Here is a 25,269-nt window from a genome sequence, read left to right as displayed (position 1 = left end):
ACAAACAATGATGAATGTGGCCCGTTGAAACCCCTCTGACATCGAGGAAAACCTTACGCGCTGCAATTAAATCAAGCATCCTCCTCGACTTCAAGTAACTGTAGACAATTCCAGGAATTCAAATCAAAGAGGCTACGTCTAGACTGGCATGATTTTCCACAAATGCTTTTAATGCAAAAGCACTTTTTGCGGAAAAGCGTCCGTGCCAATCTAGACGTGCTTTTCCGCAAAAAAGCTCCGGTCGCCATTTTCATGATCGAGACTTTTTTGCGCAAAACAAATCTGAGCTGTCTACACTGGCCCTTTTGCGCAAAAGGACTTTTGCCCGAATGGGAGCAGCAAAGTATTTCTGCAAGAAGCACTGATTTCAGACAGTAGGAAGTCAGTGTTCTTGTGGAAATTCAAGCGGCCAGTGTAGACAGCTGGCAAGTTTTTCCACGAAAGCAGCTGCTTTTGCGGAAAAACTTGCCAGTCTAGACGCAGCCAGAGACTCCCAATGAACTTTTCTATTAACCCAGTAATTCCCCCCAAACAGAAAAATCCTGGCCAAACAAGAATCACCCATTTCTGTGTATGTGCTGGCTGGAGGACTCTGGAGGAGAAGGGGTGGTCACAGCTGGCAGCTGGAGAGGTGCTTTGAAACTGCTGCTTCTCTCCAGCCACCAGCTACATGTCTGCCCTCTGCTCCTCTGGAGTCTTCTGGCCCATGCTTGCACCACTTGCTGCCTCCTGGTGAGCAGGGACTGGGTGCAGCCCATGGAGAAGAGGCGGGGGCGTGGGCTGGCTGCAGGAGCTGGTGCAGTGCCTGCGTTTCCTCATGCACCAGCATTCAGATGAAATAAAAAAATAGTCTTTTTTAATTGCAAATATACAGCATTTCAGACACATCATGGGTCATATAGGCTTTTGTAGAGCAGCGTGGGAACTTAGGTACTATTTATAACATTGGAACTTTGGAATGTATTTTCCCATAGGAAAAAACCACCTGACTTACAAATGAACTTTTGGAACGCAACCCACTTGTAAGTTGGGAACTCCTGTCCTTGCATTCGCACGAGGGGCTTATAGTGCTTTAACTATGTCAGTATAGCTAAAACAATGCCATTTCTGTATGCAGATAAACCCGAAGTCACTTGGGAACACAAGTCCCATTGTCCACTGAATGAAGTCCCATTGAATTTGAAATGCAGTTGGACTTGCCCTTCTGTAAATCCAACCCTCAGGGCACAGCACTAAACAAGTGCTTACGTGTTTGTATGACTGGGTTCTTAGAAGGTATTTGCACCTGCACCTGGCCATATGGTGCTTAGCATATCGGGCTGCAAGTATGTGACTAAGATTTGCAGGCATGACTTAGTTGTATGCATGTGTCAGGAGTGACACAAAAATAACTCTGAAAATCTGGCTCATATATTTAATCAGTTTGTGTGGGAAACAAATGCAAATTGCAGCAAGCTATAACCTTGTAATTCAATTTAGCTTTTAATTAAGGCAATAGCTACACTACAGCTTATGCTGGCATAATTTAAGTCTCTGAGGGTATGTCTACACTACCCCGCTAGTTCGAACTAGCGGGGGTAATGTAGTCATCCGCAGTTGCAAATGAAGCCCGGGATTTGAATTTCCCGGGCTTCATTTGTATGAAGCTGGCCGGCGCCATTTTTAAATGCCGGCTAGTTCGGAGCCCGTGCCGCGCGGCTACACGCGGCACAGACTAGCTAGTTCGGATTAGACTTTTTATCTAAACTTTACTCTACTTACAGAAGAGTCTATTTTTGGAGGGAGACATTCTGTGTGACTCCCTCAGTAGCTGGAGAGAAACTGCCCAGAGTAAAGAGGGAAAAAAACCAAAAATTCCTTTGTTTCAGTTTGAAATTCCTACCTGCATTCCTATTGGCTGACTCTACCTGGCTTAGGTAAGGGACATAGTTAACCCCTTAGTCCCTCATGGTCATGACAATTCACTACACCATTCCGTACCCTCTCACCTTCCTATCTGTTTGAGTAGCAGGCAAGAAAGAACTGAAGAAGCACCACTCCATGACTGGACGGGCAATACTACAGGAAAAACTTTCCCTGACTGTGCACGACACACACATGCCTAACTGGAATGGACATGAGCAACACATCTCAAAGAACAACAAGAAGCCAACTAACCAGTTTTACAACCCTTCGCCTCCACCCCAAGATTTTATAGCATGTTGGGTGAAGGGTGTAGAGGCTTCCAGAAATACTCTGTAGGAATTTAAGCCCTGGTCATACCTTCAATTAATTCAGCAGTGAAGACCATCCCACAGAATGGTTTGCTGCTGCCCCATGGCCGTTCAGTTTTCTATGACCCTAACAGACATTTTTAAAATAAACTCCTGAGCACATGCCTGACTGCCAGAAATTACTGAATTCTAAGCTTGGCTCTGACATTCATCATCTCTGCAACCTTCAGTAAGTTCCTTACCCTCCCCATGTCTCAGTTTCCCTGTCTGTAAAATAATGCTTGCTATCTCTTAGGAGCATCTTGGGGACTGGTTACTGCTTGAGAGAGGAAAAAATTATTTACATACGAATCATATTTAACTAGCAGTGGATCTGTGTCAGTCACTCAAACTCCAAGTTCAGGTGTAGTCATTCTCCTTCCCATTTGGTCAGCCCAAAGCGTGATTTCTTGGAAGAGGAATAAAAATGAAGTCATAGTATTAGATCAGTGGTCCCCAACGCGGTGCCCACAGGCGCCATGGCACCCACCGGGCCATTTCTGTGCACCCACTGAGTGATCGGGGCTGGTCCCACTGCTGGGCGCATGGGCGGTGCTGGCCCCTGGGCGCGCAGCATATGGGCGGCCCCGCCCCCAGGTGCACGACGCAAGGGCTGTGCCGGCTCTGGGCACATGGCACAGGGGCGGCGCTGGCCCCAGACGTGTGGCGTATGGGCTGTGCCGGCCCCTAGGCACGCGGCACCAGCCCCAGTTGCGCAGTGCCTGGGTGTTGCCAGCTCCTGGGCGTGCAGCGTATGGGCGTCCCCGCCCCTGGGCGTGCGGCACAGGAGCGGCGGCGGCCCCGGGCATGCAGCGCATGGGCTGTTCCAGTCCTGGGTGCGCGGCGTATGGCAGCACAGATGCAGCGCCGGCCCTGGGCGTGTGGCATATGAGCAGTCCTACCCCTGGGCGTGTGGCATAGGAGCTGTGCCAGCCGCGGCAGTGTGGTGCACGGGTGGCGCCAGCACTAGGCACGCGGTGTATGGGTGGCCCCGCCCCTGGGCACGTGCACAGCCCCGCCCCCAGGTGCCGAGTGTGTGAGTGGCCCCACCCCCAGGTGCCCGGCAGCCCCAAAAGGTTGGGGACCACTGTATTAGATGAAGAGTGCGTCTAATATGAAATAAACCTCTGAATAAACTTCCAGTCCAGCTGATGATACAATTTTACTTTGGCACCCTTTATTCCTTGTAAAGTACCACAGATAGGTAGAACAGTTGTAAATAGCTTGCAGCAATGCAAATACTTCCAGGCTAGTGTAAAAAATAATTACAGTTAGAGGTATCAGTTGTGATTGTGTCTGTAGCATCTTCCAGTGGCAGAAACAAAGTACAGTATGTATATTTTTAAGGCAGGCAGGCTGGGACAGCTAAAGCCACGGATGTTTATCTACATAGGTGCTGGAATCAGGGCATGCTGCACCTCAATGTTTGAAGTGATTTCCATTATATACAAGATTTATGTTTTGGTTCAATGACTCTCAGCCCCCCTCCCACCACCACTATTGTTCCAGCACCCTTGTCTATCTTTATTATTAGTAATGTGTTACATGTAATGTAAACCAGTTAGCACATTTTGTTGTGCTGCTAAAAAGAATGGCTGCCAAGCAGTCTGAGGTGATCTGGCCTGGAGAATGATCAGTAATTCTAACAGTAGGAATGAAGACCATGAAGAAAGAGAGGCTGGTGGCAGCCATTATTTTTAGCAGCAAGGTACAGGCGAGGGTATGCTGGCTCCCTCACATGGTGCACTCCAAGAATCCTCACATCTATGGGGGAGACCAACTGTTGCTGCATGTTCAAAAAATGCAGAAGAGATTATGCTGGCCTCACTCCCCATCCCCAAAGAGCCCATAGGCAGCAGGAGCTTCCCATCCATGGGAAGAGCAGGTGACACCAGACACAAGGTATAGCTGCCATGGTCCCTGTCTTTAGAGAGCTCCAAGAAGTAGAACCCTCCCCTCCTCTCTCTCCTCAGGGGGAAAGCAGATCATTGAACAAAGTAGACTTGACATGGTGGCAGATCTGTGCAATGGGAACAAGCCTACATTGGCAGACTTTGGACCAGATGTCTTAATCAGATCTTGCTCAACTCTAGATTCTATAATTTAATCACAGAAAATATTTTTACATGGGTGGCATCATGAGGTAACTTAATGGACCATTCAGAGAGGTAAACAAGAGCAATATGAACAGTGGAGGAATTGTAGAAATAAGAACACTCCTTAAAGTTTACTTTCTCACTTGCCTTTTTTTTTACTTGATAAGATTGTAACTTTTTTTTTTTTTACAATGCTCTTTTAGTTCCAGTAATTCATTGAAGAGTCTTAGATTTGCTGTAATGATTTCCATTCTGTGTTTCTTTTTCTACAAACTCTCAGTTCCAGGGGATAGGGTAGGGGCATGGGAGAGGAAGAGTTTTTTGTAACTATAGCGTGGAACTGCTGAAGTGTTATTTTGTGTAACATCTACTTTCTTAGAAGTAAATGCTGTAACTAGAACATAAGGGAGGGGAATGTTGCTTTAATCTGATTTAACCCCCAAACTTGCAAAGACTTATGTATGTGACATAATCATAATTAACTTTGGGTAATGGCTAGTTCTATGGGATTCTGTCCAGCATTGGGGGTTTGGTAATTAAAATTCTTCCAAAGCTTCTAGAGAGCTGTAACTGGGAGCACACTTGTGTCTGGATAATCTATGATGCCTAAGTGTGGGGATAAAAAATGTATCAGCATAAAGAGTCAGTTGCTTCATGCACAAAATGGCAAAGCAATGTTTATGTTACTCTTGTCATCCAGGCTGAGTGTCATAAAACATATATGCCACATAATATCATCATGTGTTCAGTAAGCATATTTTGTAGAAAAATTATTTAAGTTTTTAAACATTGTATTAGTGCTTTCTTCAGTACTTTCTTCTACCTCATCCTGTCTGGGAAGCCAAGTTTGCAGATGACAAGTAATATATGTTGGAAGCCTGCTTCCCAATGTATGATAATGCTGTGATTGTTAAGGTCTGAGCTGGTAATGATTTACACTTTATGTGCACAGGTTGAAATGGTTACAGAAATGAAAGACTGGAGAATCAGACCCCTTCTTTGAGCCTGGAATGGATATGAGGTATTGAGTACTGTGTGTCTGTCATTGTTTCAGGGGTTGATAGCCTGTACTTTAGCCTAGCAGGGGGACATGGGAATGATTGTCACTGATAGTTGTTTTGATTTTAATCTGGCAGCTGTGTGAAACAGTTCACCAGATAAGAAATCTTTGAAGTTGTCCTGGGGAGGGGGGAATTATTAGACAGAGGCTTGGAGAGTGGGCAATGATAACAGGATAAATACAATTTATCACCATATATGTGGACTTACTCACTTATTACCAAAAAATGTGGTTCTGTTTTAACTGGAGAAATTGATCTGATATCTTACCATTGTAAGGTATGTACAAAAGTAACACTAAAAATGAATGTTCTCAGATTTCCGAGTTAGAGATAGTGTTGCCTGTGAATAAACTGATAACTGAAAAATAGACATTTAATGCAGATTCACATCAATTATATCGTTTTTCAACAAATGTGTATTATTTAGTGGTATTATTTTAGCATATAATTGTTAAATCATCAGCATCATTAGTTGGTTCTAACTGATAGGGCATGGTGTATAAAAGAATAAGGCATGTAACTCAAATGCCTGTTAACACATAACATATTTATTGGCTGACCCACAGTAGCTGTGCATTGTGCTAACCTGTTGACCCCCCCAGTCTGACTTGGGCTTGCCTCGGTGCTCTATCTCTCTTCCTGCCAATGCAAGGCACAGAATTATCAGTCACAGAAGGAAGCTCCATCCTCCTCATCAAAAGAAGAGTCACTTAAAGACAGGCCCTTGTGAGGGGGAGGAATTAGGGGGAAGCATCCTGTGTAGGGAGAATATATTCGGAGTTTAGATATACTCAGGGGGGCTGACAGAATTGGAGGCCCTACGGCAAGTTGGGAAAGCCAGCTCTGTGCTCCTGGAAGGGGCAGGACTTTGGAAGGAAGTGACGGGCTGAGGCAGTCAGCTTTCAGTGTTGCCTGGAGCAAGCCCAGCTGTCCCCCTGCCCCCCCCCCCCGCCAGCTCTGAGTGACATCTGCAGCATGGTGCATAGCGCTTTGGTGGAGATGTAAAGATCCCAGGGCTCTGGCCACCACAACCACCAGTGATCCATTAGCAGCAGCGGTGGCCTGGAGCCCTGGCCCCTTTTGAATTGCTAGGACTGGGGGCAACTGCTCCCTTCGCTCACCTTTCTGTCGGTAGGTCTGGATACACTTTAGTCTACTGTAATAGAAGCATATATTTTTAGCATTCTATTTGTATTCAGTGAACATCGCAAAATCCACAAGGCAATGACACTAGCAGGCTTTGGAAGTACTTTTTCTTTAATCTGCAGCAGTGATCTTACAGCTAAAGGAAATTAATATTTGGGTATCTTAATTTGGAACATGGCCTAAATGCAAAGTGCCTGCTGTTTCTATGGCTGTTATATACACGCAGCATGCAGTGCTCACAGGGGATTTACTAGAAAAGCAGAAGGTGCAGTTCCTTTGTATTATGTTACATTGTCTTATTTGCCAACTAGCAGGTCACATTTCCCAGTGTTGTGCAAGCATGAAATGAGCCTATTGTAATTAGCACTGGGTAAACCTATAACTGTTTGTTTGCGTTGGTCAGGAGAAACATTCAGAAATTCAAATGGACCCCATGCTGCTATAGCGCTCTCTCTCTCTGGCTCACCCTCACCTTCCTCTCACCCCCCTCTCTCTCCCACGAGTAGCAACTTCGACACATCTGCTTGTGTCCTTCACCTCACCCACATCAAGAATACCCCCTGCATAGCTGAGGTAGGAAAGAGTTATCATCACAGTTTACCAATGGGGGAATTAGCTGTAGAGACAGAGAAGGTGGCATTTTCAGGTTCTCGGCTTCCATAATTGAGGTTAGTGTTTTTTAGAGGGGGAGGATTGCCCACTGGTTAGTGCACTAGCCTAGGCCTCAGGTTCTCTGCTCTGTCACAGGCTTCCTGTGTAACTTGGGCTAGTCCTCTGGGACCATGTTTTCAGAGGTATTCAAGCATCTAAAGTTGAAGGAATGGCCTAGTGGAATTTTCTAAATTGTCTAGAAGTCAAACTTCACTAGGCATCTATCTGCATCAGTTGTTGCTAAAACACCTTTAAAAACCTGCCTCTTAGTTTCATTGCACCTCAGTCAGCATCTGTGAAATAGGGATAATAGCAGTGCCCTATGTCATGGGACAATGAGAGGATAAACACATTAAAGATTAAAGGAGCTCAGATACCATGTAGACAGGACTGCTTAACTTAGATTTTTCAAAAGAACTCAGATCCCATTGAGAATGGGGGAGTTGTTGAACTGTTATGAAAATCCAGACATTTTATTTGTGTCTGAATGGGAAAATCTGGCTCCATGCGACTTGGCCAGGAACACCTGAGACCCAGGCCAGGGCCTTATCCTCAACACAATCTCTTCTTTTCCTTTTGTGCAGTTGCCCTTCCACCACCTGTATATTCTGTACCACTCCCTATTAACCACTGGTCCCTCTTTTAAATTTAGCCTGGCTTGGAACTGGCCAGGCAGAGAAGACCAGATGGGAAGCTTAACACATGGAGATGTGGTCTCTCCTAGGTGCAGTGTGCATTCTGGGCACTTCATTTCATATTGTCATGCACTTTGGGTAATCGTGTTGCAAAGTTAACGTAAAATGCTGCTAGATGAGACTGGCAGTGTTCCATGCCCATTTAGTATAGAAGTAAATGGCCATGCAGCAGCAGGGTAATGGATGATCAAGCACTGTCAGATAACTTATATAGGACAGGAGAAGCCAGAGTGTTGGTGTCTGACTTCATCTGCAACCTATTTGAGGCTAGTTGGCTCTGTTATATGGTAACCAGGTAACCAGCAAGTCACCAGGTCCTGATGAAATGCATCCCAGGATACTCAAGGAGCTGATAGATAAAGGCTCAGATACCTCCTCTATGATCTTTGAAAAATCATGGCAGACAGGGGAGAAGGGTCTGTTTTGGGACCCGTACTGTTCAATATCTTCATCAATGATGTAGATATTGGGATAGAGAGTACGCTTATTAAGTTTGCAGATGATACCAAACTGGGTGGGGTTGCGACTTCTTTGGAGGATAGGGACATAATTCAAAATGACCTTAGCAAGTTAGAGAAATGGTCAGAGGTAAACAGGATGAGGTTTAATAAAGAGAAATGCAAAGTACTCCACTCAGGAAGGAACAATCAGTTCCATACATACAAGATGGGAAGCGACTGTCTAGGAAGGAGCATGGTGGAAAGGGATCTAGGGGTCATAGTGGACCACAAGTTGAATATGAGTCAACAGTGTGATGCTGTTGCAAAAAAAGCAAATATGATTCTAGGTTGTATCAACAGGTGTGTTGTAAGCAAAACTCGTGAAGTCATTCTGCCGCTCTACTCTGCACTAGTTAGGCCTCAGCTGGAGTACTGTGTCCAGTTCTGGGCGCCACATTTCAAGAAAGATGTGGAGAAATTGGAAAGGGTACAGAGAAGAGCGACAAGAATGATTAAAGGTTTAGAGAACATGACCTATGAAGCCAGGCTTCATGAACTGGGCTTGTTTAGTTTGGAAAAAAGAAGATTAAGGGGGGACATGATAGCGGTTTTCAAATATCTAAAAGGGTGTCACAAGGAGGAAGGAGAAAATTTGTTCCTCTTGGTTTCTGAGGACAGGACAAGGAGTAATGGGCTTAAAGTGCAGCAGGGGAGGTTTAGATTGGACATTAGGAAAAAATTCCTAACTGTCAGGGTGGTCAAATATTGGAATAAATTGCCAAGGGAGGTGGTGGAATCTCCCTCTCTGGAGATATTTAAGAACAGGTTAGATAGACATCTGTCAGGGATGGTGTAGACGGAGCTTGGTCCTGCCTTGAGGGCGGGGAGCTGGACTCGATGACCTCTTGAGGTCCCTTTCAGTCCTATGATTCTATGAATGCAGCTCAACAGATAATAATATTGTGTGAAAGCCCTGCAAGAGTTAGGGGAAAGAGTTAACCTGGTCACTTGCAAACCTCCAAAAAGATTTGGCTTTGATTTTAATTTGAGGGATGAGTCAAAGTTAAGGCAAGTTTTTGTTTTGAGGAGCCACTTCCTGCTGTAATTATTAATGTGCACACTGAAAAATAAGCAGAGGTACAGCTGATGATGGAACCAGAACAGAACAGTTCCTAACAATGTGCAGCTGATTCTCTTGAATTAATCTGATTCAAACTGGAGTATTTTCATTGACTTTTCTGTCATTCCTCTTAATTTGCAATGGCATGAAAGCAGAATTGGGTCCTTCAGGTTTATAGTCTCCTTATATTTCAAGTAACAACAGTGACAAGTGCTCAGCATCTCTCGGGATTAAGCCCTGTTATTTGGTAGGAGACTATTAATAAACTGTTGTCCTGGTCAGCTAAGCCAACTTCTGTATTGTCATATAGACATTACTGTGTAATGGTGTCCTGGTGTTATACGTGCTGTCCAGCAGGTAGCAGCATCACATCAGTAAATAACTTTCAGGTTTTTTTGGTTAAAAATATTAGCATGTGTGCTGTCTTACCGCCAATTCACTTTCAGTAAAACAGTGTAAATGCTTCACTTATACTGAGCCAGCCCCTTTCGAGATCTCATCCATTTCCATGCATTATGTAATTGGCATTATGTAGGTCAAATGGCCCTAACAAATGTTTCACATCTAACGAGAGAATTAGAAAAAGGAGCAACTCAGCTACAGTGAAGCTGTGATATTTCTGAAATCAATTACATTAAATATAGCTGATTAAATGTCTGATCCAGCACTCACTGACACCAGTAGAAAGCATCTTCTTGATTGTCATGGGCATTGCTTCAAGCCCTACATGGTCAAATTGACCACTACACAATTAGGGTTTATTTGTCCCTCTTAGACCTTTTAATAGAGGAAAGAGGTAGGAGACACTACATCCATTTCCCCCACCCTTACCTCAGAGGGCCCAGCCCTTTGAAGTGTGTGTGTGAGAGAGAGAAGGACAAGTGTAGCAGAAGATTGCTCCAGGGAAACAGGGGATGTATCTCCTGGGAGGATTTCCCAACTGGGAACAGTGAGACCAGATTGAACTTGGTATAAGAGGGTTAATAGATTCTAAGGTGCAGGGACCGTAGTGATAATCTTGTCTGCCATCCTAGGGCTGGAAGAAGGGCTTGGAAGGGATCCTTGCTAACTGGAGTATATATGAAGACTCAGCAGCTAGGACAGGGGGTCCTGTTAGAGATATTTATTGCTTGGAAGTTAAGGGATTTTTCTTAGGGGTGCCCATCGGGGACAGCATAATTAATAGCAGAAAGTTTTTCTCATAGTGTGCACACCCACAGCCTCTATTTTAGGAAGGAAAAGTTGGGTGCATACTGGTCCCCTTCTAGCTGCAGGACCCAGCACCGAATTACACAAGATGTAATTAAATGGGAGGTGTGATGCTTTGGCTCAGCAGGGAGTGTATCAGTAAGAGGTGAGGAATCTCTAGCAGGGTGTAGGCATGTCAGGTGTCCGTGGCACTTAGGTGAAAGAACAGGGATAATAAAGTGGCCATGCTGGAGCCAACCAAATCCCCTTCACTGTGGCAAATGTGTATCCTTAAAGTACTTGTACCTGTAACTTTTAAAAGATGACCTGTGAATGCTTGTGCCCTTTATTGCTTCTTTACAATAATATAAAGAATGATTTGTCTTAAGGTTACTTTCTACTTGGGCTTGTTTTCTGTTGGGCACTAGGGATCCTCATCTGCTGACTTCAAGAGTAACAGGTAGACAGCTGACACAGTGGCTAGTCCCTGAGATCGGATCTTGTCTATCCTTATTCATGCAGATTCTGGAAAAGTGAGATCTGATTACATGAGATGGGATTTCTGTTCTGTTCAAATCCTTGGCTTTGATTTTCCCTGATATACTTAAAAAGCCTGAACATGTCCCATTCCACCTGTCTGAGACCTCTACCACAGTGTTTCTCAACAACTGGTCCGTTGACCAGTGTCAGTCCCTGAGATCTCCCTCATGTGGTTTAAGAAGGCAGCAAGCTGGTCCAGGTATCAAAAAGGTTGAGAACCATTGTACTAAAGGAGACTACCAGCAAAAAGTAGGGGTGAAAAGTCTTGATATTCATAAGGTAAAAATATTTAGGAACATTTAACGTCCCCGGTATTTATTCTTTCTCAGTCATAATGTATTTTAAAAAGCACACACTCAGCACCTGTTCTTCACAGGTCATCTTGATGTACTGAATTAGACATTGGGTAGGTAAAGCCAAAGGCATATCAGGAGTCCTCACTTTAAAGTGCTGATGTTCCAAATGTATGCAAGATCCAAAGCTTCGGAAGCACCATGGGATGGGTAAAAGTCTGCTGCTTCTCTTTAGGAAAACTGCTTCATCCCTTCCATGAGACAACATCAGATAACCTCAGTGTTTTCCTAGCCTAAATTTTATTTACCATAACTATAGTCAAACCCTGTGTCTGTATTGTATCTTTATGGATTTTTACAGTACTTGGTTTGGGTACCTCACTACATTTCTCTTAGGTAGGAAGCATTATTATCCCTATGTCACAGAGGGAAGAACTGAGATTGAGAGAGTTACCAAAGGCCACACTGGAACTCTGTGGTAGAGCAGATACAGCCTCCTAAACTTCTGTCTCTTAGTCAAGCCTTAAACACAAGATTGGCATCCTTCCTCCCAAATGAATTTGGAGCTCTGCCTTCGTGAACAGTGGCTTTGCAGTGGTTTCTGGTAAGGGAGCTTTGTGTGTGTTTGCTCAGCATGATAACAATCTCTATGGTCTTTTTAAAAAAAGACTCTGTGTCTCATTGCAGTTTCCTAATAGGCTGAGAAGCCATTGATTGGTCTTGGTCATGCTGAACAAGACAGGAGACCAAATTCAGCTTTGGTATAAGAACAGGGACTTCAGAGGGGTGACATCACTAATGAATTTGGTCCAGTATCTTCAACTTAACTGTGGCTTTCATTAGTAATGTTTTCCCCTGTGATCCTATTGTATGTTTGCATAGCTGAGTAGATTTCCCGTATTTGTATTTCTTCAGCTGTCATTGTCCCTCATTGCTCAAGTGTTTGTCTCTTTGACTCATACTACAGCAGAGATGCTGCTCAGTCATCTGCTGTGTGGACTTAAATGTATTTCTTTTTACCTTTATAATCCCACTGGAAAAAAAAAAAGTAACTTCTTGGCGCTAGTGATCCTGCTCAATTGTTCTTACAGTTGAGGTTCTTTTATGAATGTATTCAATCTTCTAACTTACTACAGTACTCCCAAATAAATAGGGCTTTCCTTTTACTTACATAGGTATTCGTGTCCACCAACCATTGAAATCAGTCGGGTTACTCTGGTAAAAAACTGGCAAGAGAAAAATCAGGCCCTGAGCTTTCAAACTTCAAAGAAAGAAGAGAGAATTAAATGAAGAGAATATGAGGAAGGGCCATCAAGAGGAAAAGACTGAGAAAATGTAAATCACATGCAGATCACAGTGATTCCTCTTTTGATTACTGCATCACAGTTTTTATATTTGGGTGTATTGCTCAGAGCACCAAGTATACACGCATAAGTCTTGTGCAAGTTAGGATTTTGAAGCTTATGGTTAAACAACTGAGTCAGAACTTTGATTCTTTGCTGCTATGACAAACTGTATCACTTACTCTACTCTTAGCAGGGTGTTGGTCTAAAGTGAAACAGAGAAATGTAAATGAGAATTTGAGTTTTGAACCACAGAAGAATTATTTTAACTGATCCAGGCTTCCCTCCATAGTCTGTAATTAGAGTTGGGAGGACAAAGATTTTTGCTTGTGCCATCTAATTTAGATAATAACTTCTTCAGGGCAGGGTAGGGATCTTGTCTTAAGTATTTGTAAGATGGCATGAAGCCTACAGGACTCTATTAATACATTTTAAAATAGAAGTGGAATGATTTTAAATCCTTTTTAATTGAGAAGAGCAGATGCAAAAAATAAACCTAGCTGATGCATTTAATTAGCAGAACTGACACAGCTACAACTTTTCAATAGCAATTACTTTCCTGTTAGCAGTAACACCAGTTGGCCAAAATTATTTCATGAATAAAATTTGACTTCTCAGTTCTGACCATTTTAAAATAAATTCAAAGGGGCTGACTCTGCCACTCATACACACCTGGACAAGTATTTGCTTGCACAAGAAGCCATGGATCCACTAGTATAAATCTTACTAATTGTAAGTGAAAATTGTAGTACACCACCCACAGTTTCAGACAAAACTTCAATATAAAACAGAGTTAAGCACTTCATGCTGCATCTTTCAAAGGAGGTGACACTACTACCTGCTAAAGTAATTATTGCCATTGCCTGTGTAAGGAAGCAGAGGCCAAACAGCAACTTATAAAGTTCTTTATTAGATGACAAATCCGGATGTTTATATTACATGGTTGCCACTAGACACATCCTGTCTGAACAGGTGTCCAGGTAACTCAGATAGCACAGAGCCTAAAGGAGGAAGAGGAGGTGATAGCTCATGGTTTCTGAGGCTGCGGCTTGCAAAATACAATAGTATTTAACATCTTTTTAAAGTGAAAACTTGTCTCCTGTCCTCCACCCCCTAATGTCTGTCAGTCTGTCTGTCTTATCCCACAAGTTATTACATGTCCACAATTCCAAATGATGGCAGCAGTTGTAGCATCTCACAGGTGCAGGTCCATACAGATGATGTAGTAGCACTATGCCTGACTAGATCTCAAACAGAAAAAATCTATTGGCTGGATTTAACATGCCATTCCTCTCTCTTTGGGCTCCTTTTAGGTACAATGTATTGGAGAGAAACGGCTAGAGCAGTTATTTAGCCTTAAAATGAGGGTGAGGAGGCCCACTGGTGTCTCAGCATGGCTCCTGTGGTGCTGCTACCTGGTGGGACAGAGCTGAGGCATGCAATGGTGGAGTGTTTGCCAATGAGCCATAGGAATTTGAACGGCTCCATATTGAAGCTGTTCTCTGAAATATTCCCTGGTGCTAGTAGAGCTCTTCAGGAGTCAGTGCCTCAATCTGCTGCCAACAAGCTTCTCCTCAGACCAGGTCCTCTGTTCTAAGACTCTGCCTTCACTTGAGTGTGCCTTGCTTAGTGGGCAGCTCAACCTCTTCCACCACTCCTGCTTGGCCAGTTCACTCTGCTGACCCTCCCTTGCCTCTGGTTATCTTCTTCATCTTAGGCTGTTGCAGAGGGCATCTGGAGAGTCAATTAGGCTGCGAGCATCAGAAAACAGCCAGGGCTGATAAAACTGAGCAGTCCTGGGGGCAAATGTTTGTGTAGGTCAAAGTAGAATTACTGGATAAGGTGACAGTTTAATTTTAAAATTTCAAAAATGGCCTAGGTCTGAGATGTGATCAGAAAAAAAATGTATAGAGAACCCTTGTGACGAGTTATTCTATCAAATGTAGGCATGCTGTTTAATCAGAGTGAGAAACAGATTTCAGTTTCAAGTGTAAATCTCAATGCAGCTCTAAATGGGGCTACCAAGCGATACAAGCACATACACGCAAATGTGACATACATGTGCCTTTCTCGTGCAGTAAAAATACCAAGGCTAACAAAAATACAGAAGGGTTTTTGGGACAGTACTGCTGCCCCAGTGGAATGGCAGTCCATCCACCACTGCTGGAGTGGCTTCCCCAGTCAGAGCTTAACATTCACCATTGAGTCAGCTGTTTTTTTTTTTTTGATGTTTTGCTCTCTGCAGTTGTTTTTTAGTCAATCAAAAACATTTACTAAAAGCAAGCAACAAAGGGAGCCACTAGTAATACAGGTAGCTCACTAAACCTTTAAAAATAGACAGCGGCTAAGCTGCATCCAATGCTTGGGTGGAAGATTTCTAGGAAGATCCCAGGTGATATAGAAAGTGGGGCATTTCTTTGTGAGTACTGACTGATCATGTTTTTATGGGGCTACTTTGCTGCTGGAAGTACCATGTAAAACGAATGTCCTGGACCATCTTGTGGCCATTAAGAATGACCTCACATTTTTGCATCAGTTAACTTAGAATTTGGTGCTGGTACCAGAGTTAGGTAATTACATGCAGCTGGTCTAAATTCCTCGTGACATTTCATTGGGATACAATATGCTTAGGCAGCCTCTCTTTTTTGGGGTTAACCAGAAAACTTGAACTATGTGCAGCTGCCGGCCAACCAGGTTTGTGTCAAATTTTTAGTGCCTGCTTATAGCTGGCTTGTAAGTCACCAGGCCTTTAACTGACTAACATGATAGCAATTTTCAAGTATCTAAAAGGGTGTTATAAGGAGGAGAGAGAAAAATTGTTTTCCTTGGCCTCGGAGGACAGAACAAGAAGCAATCAGCTTAAATTGCAGCAAGGGCGGTTTAGGTTGGGCATTAGGAAAAACTTCCTGCCTGTCAGGGTGATTAAACACTGGAATAAGTTGCCTGGGGGAAGAAGGGGGGTTGTGGAATCTCCATCTCTGGAGATATTTAAGAACAGGTTAGATAGACATCTGTCAGGGATGATCTAGATGATGCTTTTTCCTGTCACGAGGGAAGGGGACTGGACTTGATCTCTTGAGGTCCCTTCCAGTCCCAGTAGTCTGTGATTCTGTGACTAAAAGCAGTTTAAATGAGCACCACCAAAAAGAAGTTGCTCCCTGAGTCATTGTCAGAGATGTGCCACCACTATCTATCTCCCTCTAGTGCTGTCTGTAAATATAGTTGTTATAACTGGAGTAGACGAACCAGGGCGCAATACTGAAAATTGCATTGACAATTTAACTGACGAGGAATGAACACTCAGCCATGCTCAAAATTGGTTTGCATGATTTGGAGAAACCATATTGTTTTAAATCCCCTCTGATGCCTGACAGCCCCCCAAATTAACCATGCTAAAAATTTGGGGTCCCTCCCCCTGGCACAACTGTGGAGGCACAGAGCAATCTTCCATCAGGTGGCTATGGGGCCTGACATTTCTTTCTACCCACAAAGTCTGCTCTAGTGTCACTCACCTCCTGGCCCCTGGCATAGAATCTTCAAGGCAAAGACTGACCACCCTGACAGTTAGGACTTTTCCCAATGTCCAACCTAAACCTCCCTTACTGAAGTTTAAGCCCATTGCTTCTTATCCTATCCTCAGAGGCCAAGGAGAACAATTCCCCCTTCCCTGTGACACCCTTTTTAGATACCTAAAAACCACTGTCATGTCCCCTCGCAGTCTTCTCTTTTTTGTAAACTAAACAAGCCCAATTCCTTCAGTCTTCCCTCACAGCTCATGTTTTCTAGACCTTCAATCATTTGTGCTGCTTTTCTCTGGACCTTCTCCAGTTTCTCCACATCTTTCTTGAAATGTGGTGCCCAGAACTGGACACAATACTCCAATTGAGGGCTGACCAGTTCAGAGTGGAGTGAAAGCATGACTTCTCATGTCCTGCTCACAACATTCCTGTTCATGCATCCAAGAATCAGGTTTGCTTCCCCCCCCCCATCCCAACCATGTCTCAATGTTGACTCATATTTAGCTTGTAGTCTTGACAATTTATAGTGAGATACTTAATGTATGATACACATCTAATCTGTGCACCTTATTTTTAATCTTGTATAATCACACACACAGCATTGTCTAGTACATCAGATTTTTTTGCTTCTCCAACTTTGTGTAATAGAAGGAATCTTTTTAAAAGTTAGCAGTTTTGTGAGAGGCATAATAACCCTTTGCATGCTGAGGCAGATTGTCCCCTTAGGGGCCAGAGGCATTTTAGTAGGACACAGCAAATTTCAAAGGCATGAGGATGATACGACACACAACCTTCAATGGGGTGGCTACACAGGGAATTTTATTTCCCTGAACAGATTTGTACTCATTATTAATCATTTTAGAGAGCAGTTTCAATAGATTGGGTATAAGGAAAGACCTAAGTGTTGCGCTGAATCAGCCTCGAGGTATGTAAGAAGCACTTATTAGCTTAGTGTCTCAGTTTCGGCTACAAGACAAAGCCTTGAATTCTTGTGGACATCCCCACATCTACTTAAGCACGTCAGTCCCAGTTTTGCCTCTTCTACAAACTACAACCATCCCCCCACATCTTGAATGTATCTAAACTGACTTGGTACCTAAATTTTCAGGGTGAACATTCCCTAAGAGCTTATGTTTCTGCTTTTGAGCATACACTCTTCCCCAGAGCAATCCACAAACCGGGGAAGATTGCATATGGCTTGACAGCTGAATGCCTGTGCTCAGAGGTCATCAACAGGACTGGGGCTTAGATTTCCTGCTTCTAAAGAGGCTGCCCTATGAACTATGGAATATTGTGCCATGAGCCTCCCTCAGCCTTCCTCCTGTAGGAGAGGTTCCACTGTGGCTAAATATTTAAATGAGCATGACTCTGTAGTTCAGTGGCTGGGAGACTCATGGAGGTAGTTTACTCCCCCTGTACCAATCCCTCTTTCATGCTTGAAAGAGAGAGAGAGAGAGAGTTCCAACAGGAGAGGCTGAAAAAGGACCAAATGAAACTAACCCATCATCCAGTGCTGAGAGCACTCTCCTGTGAGGTGGGAGACCCTTCTTCAGACCTCTTTCCTTTTCCCCCACTCTCTCCAGGCCCTGCCTTCTCCTCTTCTGTGTTAAGTGAAGGCACCTAACTCAGTGGTCAAGAAATTACTTTGGCTCAAAAGACACCTGATACAGACAGCAAGTTGCTGTTTATGGAATTGCCAAGCAGAGAGAGTATGAATACAGGCTAGCGGGAAGCCATTCTCTCATAGTGGGGTGGGTCTCACACACCTCTCAATGGCATCTCCCACTGGCTAGCTTAGGCAGCTCCCTGGCCGAGCATGCTGGCTTTTGTAGAACATATTCCAAGGCACCTCTCGCTCACCATTCTTAGTATAGGGGGCCTGGCTCAGGCTCTTTAGACAGCAGTGTTGGTTCCTGTCATTCTCTGTGCATTGAAAAGCTTGGTGCCATGTTTAGCATTGCAACACTTAAATCCCTTTGTGGCTCCCAATCCTGACATGTTGATATCAAAGTGACAGGCACCTCAGAAAAAGGCTCATGGGATGCAAGTTTTGAAGAGACAGCATCACAAGAAAAAGTGTTCTCATTTGTTTGTATCTCATCATCACCCAATTATCTCACGTAACTGGAGGTCTCTCCTTCAGGACAGGCCCATGCGGGGGATATAGGGGTAGCTCCCAGTCTAGTTTAGTAGCAGATAAGTAAACGGCTATTTAGAGCTACAAGCCAAATATAATCTGTAATCATATGAGAGCAACAGAGCAATCATAATTGCTGAAGACTTCAGGAAGATGGGCACAGAACAAGTTTCAGCCACACGTAGTAACTTGCCTTTTTGCTCATTACAAGCAGACTTTCCTGTCTTACACCCACTTGTTCAGTTACATTTATTGGATTTCAAGGGATGAACACCCATATAAAGCTACGTCTTTGTAAGCATCTTCGTAAGCTACTTGTTCAAGTACGTATAATTAACTTCCCTTATTTCTGCTGTGATTCTTTGCATTTAAAGAGCTGCATTTCTAGTTTGTTGACAATCATCAACCAGTCACCCTCCCTAGGTGGTGGCCAAAGCTGGAGACATCCACCACTATTTGCTTTTCTTAAGTGCCTCAGTTCCTGGTTTTGGCTTTGCTGAAATATGAAAGAGAAGCTTCCGGACATCTACAGGAATCCCATTCTCTCTGTGGTATTGCTCAGTGCCTCTAACTTGCAGCAAACTGCACATCTTGCTAATTGTGTGATGCTGTTCCAGCATCTGTTTGTAACTCATGATTTATTTGGTATAAATCATCAATGGCTACAGCTAATTATAAACTTGCAGGTAAACCTGTGGCCATGCAGTCTCTGGCTGTGATTCTGACATTTCATTAGCTCAGACAGGATCAGGCTTGGTCACTACTTGGTCTTTGAAAGTGGCGCAGGAGTGGAGCTGTTGATGATTGCATTGTGGCATTATTCCCTCTGAGCCAATACAGTGTGTTTATAAAAAAAAAAAAAAAGTCTGAGCAAACCTATTAACCTCAGGACCATCCGCTTCCTAAGTCTAGCAATGGCAACCATTACAACTTGGCATGGAATTCTGGAAGCCATACTAAGACTGAGCTTGATCTCAAACCCCATAGTATATCTTCAAAGTCAGTCTGACCTGTTTTCTTTTCAGAGCATTCATATACTTTGGAAGTTCTTCCAAACAAGCACTGGGTCACTGCCTAAAACATCATTAGTTTCAGAGGAAGCTTTTCATGTTCTGTAGTCGCAAATTCAAAAGCTGTCAATCCAGAATCTAAATTAATTTTAAAAGATGATATAATACAGATTTTTAAAAAAGGAGAGAGTTTATGCTTTGCACATGGATCACACGCTTGTGTGACTTATTAAATCTCAAAGATCAATAGCTGCTGCTCTTTCATGGGAGACTGAATCTCAGGGTCTAGGAGAGTTAAGTTACACTGAAAAGAATAAATTTAATCAGGTAGAAATAAAGATTCCCTAAGTTTCACTGTCCAAATCAAACAGATAAGACACAAAAGTACATACCTATGTGGAAAGAATTAGAGAACAGACAGAACAAAGGGCAGACTATGTAACATTGTCAGCATGTATGCATAATATTAAGCCACCCAAACACCACAACACTATTAGAGGAAAATGGGCAATAATTAGGGGTGGGGAAACTGGCTTGGTTAAAGAATTGATCTAATTTTTCACTCAGTATTTGACCCATGGATCTGTTTTGAAGTTTGAAAAACTCAATTTTTTTTTGGTTGCTTAAACTGTATTTTCACAAGCCTCAGCACTTCCAGGATTTGACCAGGATCAAAGGTAATTTTGCAACAATTTTGGCTCAGCCACAACCACGATCTGTAAATCTTTCAAAAAGGACTGATCTTGGCCAGTAAAGCTTTGGACGGGAATAGGCTGAACTTTGGGATGCTGAGGAGAATTGAACATTTTGATGGTTGCCCATTATCATTTGTGACCCAACAGTTGATTTACAATTTACCAGTAATCCCAGAAGAAAAGTTAAATCATTCTAAAAACTGTTAATGAGCTATTCTCTGTTCCCTAGATAACTCATGGAGAAATATGTAACGTTGCTTATGTTTACTTTCAGCAAATACAAGCTAAGGCTAAAGTCAAGGGTCTAGTTTTGGCCAGCTGGCATAGGCATAGCAACCGTAGTTTAATGAGTCACTACTGATTTATTAAAGGAGAGAGAAAAGAAAGCGACAAATCTACGGAAGAAAGGGGACCAGAGCAAAAGAAAGACTTCTGTTGCACTTCTCTTTTGTGGTTGGGCCCCTTCTTAGTTCAGTTGGTATCATTTTCTCATCTCTCTCAGGTACTCTTTTCCTCCCTTCATTCCCTTCTAAGGGGGATCATTCAGGAAAGAAAGAGTGTAATATTGGAATTGACCAGCAAAGATTTAATTACTGGAAAATTGTGAATCTGATAGAGTGCGAGTTCTCTGAAAGAGGCTTCTTTCTTAGTATAGCATTTCACAACCAAGCAGGTTCTTTCTACATACACTCCACTATCATACCAACAGCCCAATACTGGAGATGAGATACTAGTCTAGACTTTACAAAAGCCATTTCTAAGTGCTAGGTTCAAAAGCTGGTTTCTGACTGGTTTACATTTTGGAGTTGTTTTTAAACACCGACCACTTTCATCATAGGTTAAGCAACCAAAAATCTGATTCCATTAAGCATAGATGATGTCTGTTTTATTTCAGAGCAATTACTAGTGTTTACAGTCACCTGTGACATAAAACTGCTTTTAAATCAATACAACCACTGTACTAAAACTAAACAAGATGACTACACAGGTCACTTTGATTATTAATTGGCTGTGACAAGTCCTGCTACAAGTCCTTTGTTTTCTCCTGTGGCACCAGAAGTCAAAAGTAGATGGTGTTAGTTATTGCTGATGTCAGAAACTATTGAGGGGAAAATCATAAAACTTAATTACCAGTTTAGGAAGGAAGGAGGGTAACTTTTGTTTAAATAATAGAATGCTCTTTCAGGAGAAGCATCAGATTAAAAACTAAAAGAGAAAAAAAGCCAGAAAAGATGACTAAATTAACAGAGGACGTGGATGAGAAGTGAAGAACATAAGACAGTGGCCAAAGCCAGGTGCTCTAGAGGGGAAGAAGAGAACAAGCAATCAAGTGATCTATCCCGTCACTCATTCCCAGCTTCTAGCAAAGGGACACCATTCCTCCCCGTGCTATCTAATAGCCATTGATGAGAAAACAGAAGAAAGGGGAGACACATCTATATATTCCTTATTTGTTGAAATTAAAACCAGAGAATCAGAAACATTGCGATGCTGCACGAAGTGGTATTGCCCTCCCTTCTCCCCTTGATGGAGTTTGTGCTGTGATCGGCAGGTGGACACACCTCTCAGTAAGTATTGAGCCAACAGCTCAGTTTAAGGCTAGAGAGCAGTGTGTGCTGCAGTTTTCTGGATGTGACACAGAACAAGGATTTTATCACACGTGGCCATTAAACAATGGCTGAAATATGGTAGTAGAGTTCTTCTGCTGGCCTGCCTGCCAGGAGGAGTTAATACTTGGATTTAGGTTGCTGAAGCTTAGCTGGATCAATGTAGTTCATTAATCCCAAACTGATTACTTGGGAGGTCAGGGTGACTTTATAGAGGATACAAGGCAAGCTCTGGAGAAGAAACCCTATAACCAAGTGCAGAGGAGTGTACGTTGAAGCTTATAACATGTTAGTGTTTCAAAGCCAACAGTAAAGCCAGTCTTCAGGAAGTGAATGAGTTTGCACACTCCTTAGTTCCATGGCTTATTTCCTGAGAATAGTCGTGTGCGGAGCTGTGCACACATGAAAGTTAATTTGGAAAAAGGAAGGGTATAAATTCAAAGTGTAACAGCTATTCACTCCGGCTGTGTCTACACTGGCATGAATTTCCGGAAATGCTTAAAACTGAATACTATTCTGTTTTCAGTTTTTCCGGAAAAGGAGCATCTACACTGGCAGGCTGCTTTTCCGGAAAAGCCCTTTTTCCGGAAAAGAGTCTGTGGCCAATGTAGACACGCTTTTCTGGAAAAGAGCCCCGATCGCCATTTTCGCGATCGGGGCTTTTTTCCAGAAAAGACTACTGGGCTGTCTACACTGGCCTTTTTCCGGAACAGTGTTCCGGAATAAGGACTTATGCCCGAGCGGGAGCAGAATAGTTTTTCTGGAATAGCGGCTGATTTTGTACAGTAGAGCATCGTTGCTTTTCCGGAAATTCAAGGGCCAGTGTAGACAGCTTGCAGCTTATTCCGGAAAAGCGGCTGATTTTTCCGGAATAAGTGGCCCAGTATAGACACAGCCTCCATGTGTAGATGCTTTTATTTCAGAATAAATAGATTAACCTACTTCCAAAGGGATGGAAACTAGTTTGGAAGATGGCATTTATTCCAGATAAGAGCATCCACCTGGAGCCACTCTGGAATTAACTCCATGTCCTTGCCAAATTCAAACGCAGGCAACTATGCTGGCCCTTCATATTTACCCTGCTGTTTGAATTGGAAAAGTGATTTTTCCATTTCAAGCCTAACTTATTGTGTAATGATGCTGGATGCTGTTCAACCCTTGTACATAAGGATCATCTCATTCATTATTGAAATATTAGTGCTGGCATAAAAATTTCTAGACTGAAACCTGCTTTAAGCATCTACTCATAGAAGCTGATAATTCAGAGCGGTAACAAGAGAAGTCACCGCATAAAGGTGGAGAAATACAAGTGTACTCAGTAAAGGGTTGTTTTTTTTTTTTTTTTTTTAGGATGGCCTCTGAAGACAATACACATTACTTAAAGGAAGTGGTTGTCCGTGCAGTTCCATTGTGTTTCATTTTGCACTCAGCCCTTCTGGAGAAGGGGTGTTATATAAGGCAAGATCATTACCATTTGTTCTAACTGAAATAACAGCATTTGAGGTCAGTTTTATTTGCATCAATAAATGAAGGTCACTTCTATGAAAGTCAGTCTCTGCTTCAGCTTTCTGCCAATTCAGAAAGTTACTTGGCCTCCTTTCCCTTTTCTATTCCTTATCACAAAATGAATTAACTTAGTTGTTAACTTTACACTCTATGTTCACACTGTTGTACAGATAATCTGAACCAATCAAAATGCAAGTCCTATGACATGGACAACAATGGAGAGGGTTTTCTTGGAAAGCAGTACATCTATTTTCCCCTGAAACATTAATGAAGGGGAAAAAAATCAACCCTAGGTTTATCCTGATTTTTTTCCCCCCAGAATTTGTCCAAACAATCATAACATCTCTAACTCACCTGTGACAGTATTCGTAATTGTAGCCTGTGCTTGCTTTCCATGAGCACTTGAATCAGACTTCTATTCAGTTATCCAGAAGATGACTAAGAGAGTCTATTCGTACCTGCATAGGGAGAAGATCTCTGATAGTTGAGAGCTCTTTGCTCTAGTGGGAAAATGCAGAATGAGAGCCCAATGGCTGAAATCTTAAGTTAGACAGCGCAACTGATGAAGTGGGTTTTACCCACAAAAGCTCATGCTAGAATAGATGTTAGTCTCTAAGGGAATATCTACACTACAGCGCTAATTCGAACTAACTTAGTTCGAATTAGTTAATTCAAACTAACGCATCCAGACTAAAAAATTAGTTCGAATTAGCGTTTTGCTAATTCAAACTAGCATGTCCACACAGAGTGGACCCTGAACCGGGGTTAAGGATGGCCGGAAGCAGTGCCGGCAGGGCATCAGATGACGACTTAGAGCGTGGAGCTGCTGTCTCAGGCTAGCCGAGGGCTGTGCTTAAAGGGACCGGACCCCTACCCCGGACAGACAATTCTCAGGGGTGCCCCGTTTGCAAAGCAGTCCTGGCTTGGATTGCCCAGAGTACCCACACTGGGCACATCACGGCACTCAGCCATCAGACCGGCTGCACTTGCCGCAGGCAGCCGTCTGGGAAGAGGGGGCAATTGGGGGGCTGCAGGAGAGGTTCCACCCCCAGAAGCCCACAGAGCCAGCCCAGTCCTCCCCATCGGGGGCTCGTACCCCATTCCTCCCTCACCTCCTTCCACTTACTCCTCCCTAGCTCCCCTTCCTGATGTACAAAATAAAGGACAATTGTGTTCAAAAATAGAATCTCTCTTTATTGAACAAAACTGGGGGAGACTTGGAAAAGGAGGTGGGAGAGGGGAAGAGAGAGGGTGGGAGAGGGGAGGGCAACTACAATGATGAGGGGTTTGGAACAGGTCCCATATGAAGAGAGGCTAAAGAGACTGGGACTTTTCAACTTAGAAAAGAGGAGACTGAGGGGAGACAGGATAGAGGTCTCTAAAAGCAGGAGTTGGGTGGAGAGGGTGCATACAGAAAAGTTCTTCATTAGTTCCCATAATAGAAGGACTAGAGGACACCAAAGGAAAGGAATGGGTAGCAGGCTTCAGACTAATAACAGAAAGTTCTTCTTCACAAAGCAAATAGTCAACCTGTGGAACTCCTTGCTGCAGCAGGCTGTGAAGGCTAGAACTAGAACAGAGTTTAAAGAGAAGTGAGATCAATTCATGGAGGTTGGGTCCATGGAGTGGTATTAGCCAGGGGGGTAGGAGTGGTGTCCCTGCCGGAAGTTTGTGGAAGGCTGGAGAGGGATGGCACGAGACAAATGGCTTGGTCACTGTCTATGGTCCATCCCCTCCAGGGTCCCTAGGGTTGGCCGCTGTTGGCAGACAGGCTACTGGGCTAGATGGACCTTTGGTCTGACCCAGTACGGCCATTCTAAGCTCAGGGTCGGGGGTCTCAGTGAACCACCTTGATTTTCATGCAAACCTGCTCCTGGGTGGCCAGGCTGGCAGCTATCCTGCCCTAGACGGCCGCTTTCCTGTGCCTAGTGCAGAGGTCGTGGACGAGGTCCACGATGTCTGCACTGGACC

General features: G+C 43.5%; 1 long non-coding RNA gene across 1 annotated transcript in view; it reads left to right on the top strand.

The window, feature by feature from the left end:
• Positions 1-24,300, top strand: part of LOC106731678 (uncharacterized) — a 28,223-nt gene extending 3,923 nt beyond the window's left edge. The window contains exons 2-3 of the long non-coding RNA XR_001367935.3: positions 5,301-5,369; positions 23,143-24,300. This is a non-coding gene — a long non-coding RNA (uncharacterized LOC106731678). The remainder of the gene's footprint in view (positions 1-5,300; positions 5,370-23,142) is intronic.
• Positions 24,301-25,269: the final 969 nt, after the last annotated feature.

Source organism: Pelodiscus sinensis, chromosome 6 (assembly GCF_049634645.1).
Source record: "Pelodiscus sinensis isolate JC-2024 chromosome 6, ASM4963464v1, whole genome shotgun sequence".
NCBI classification, from domain to species: Eukaryota; Metazoa; Chordata; order Testudines; family Trionychidae; genus Pelodiscus; species Pelodiscus sinensis.
The sequence above is the reverse complement of the archived record's forward strand: the minus strand, read 5'-3'. Positions and strand labels throughout refer to the sequence as shown.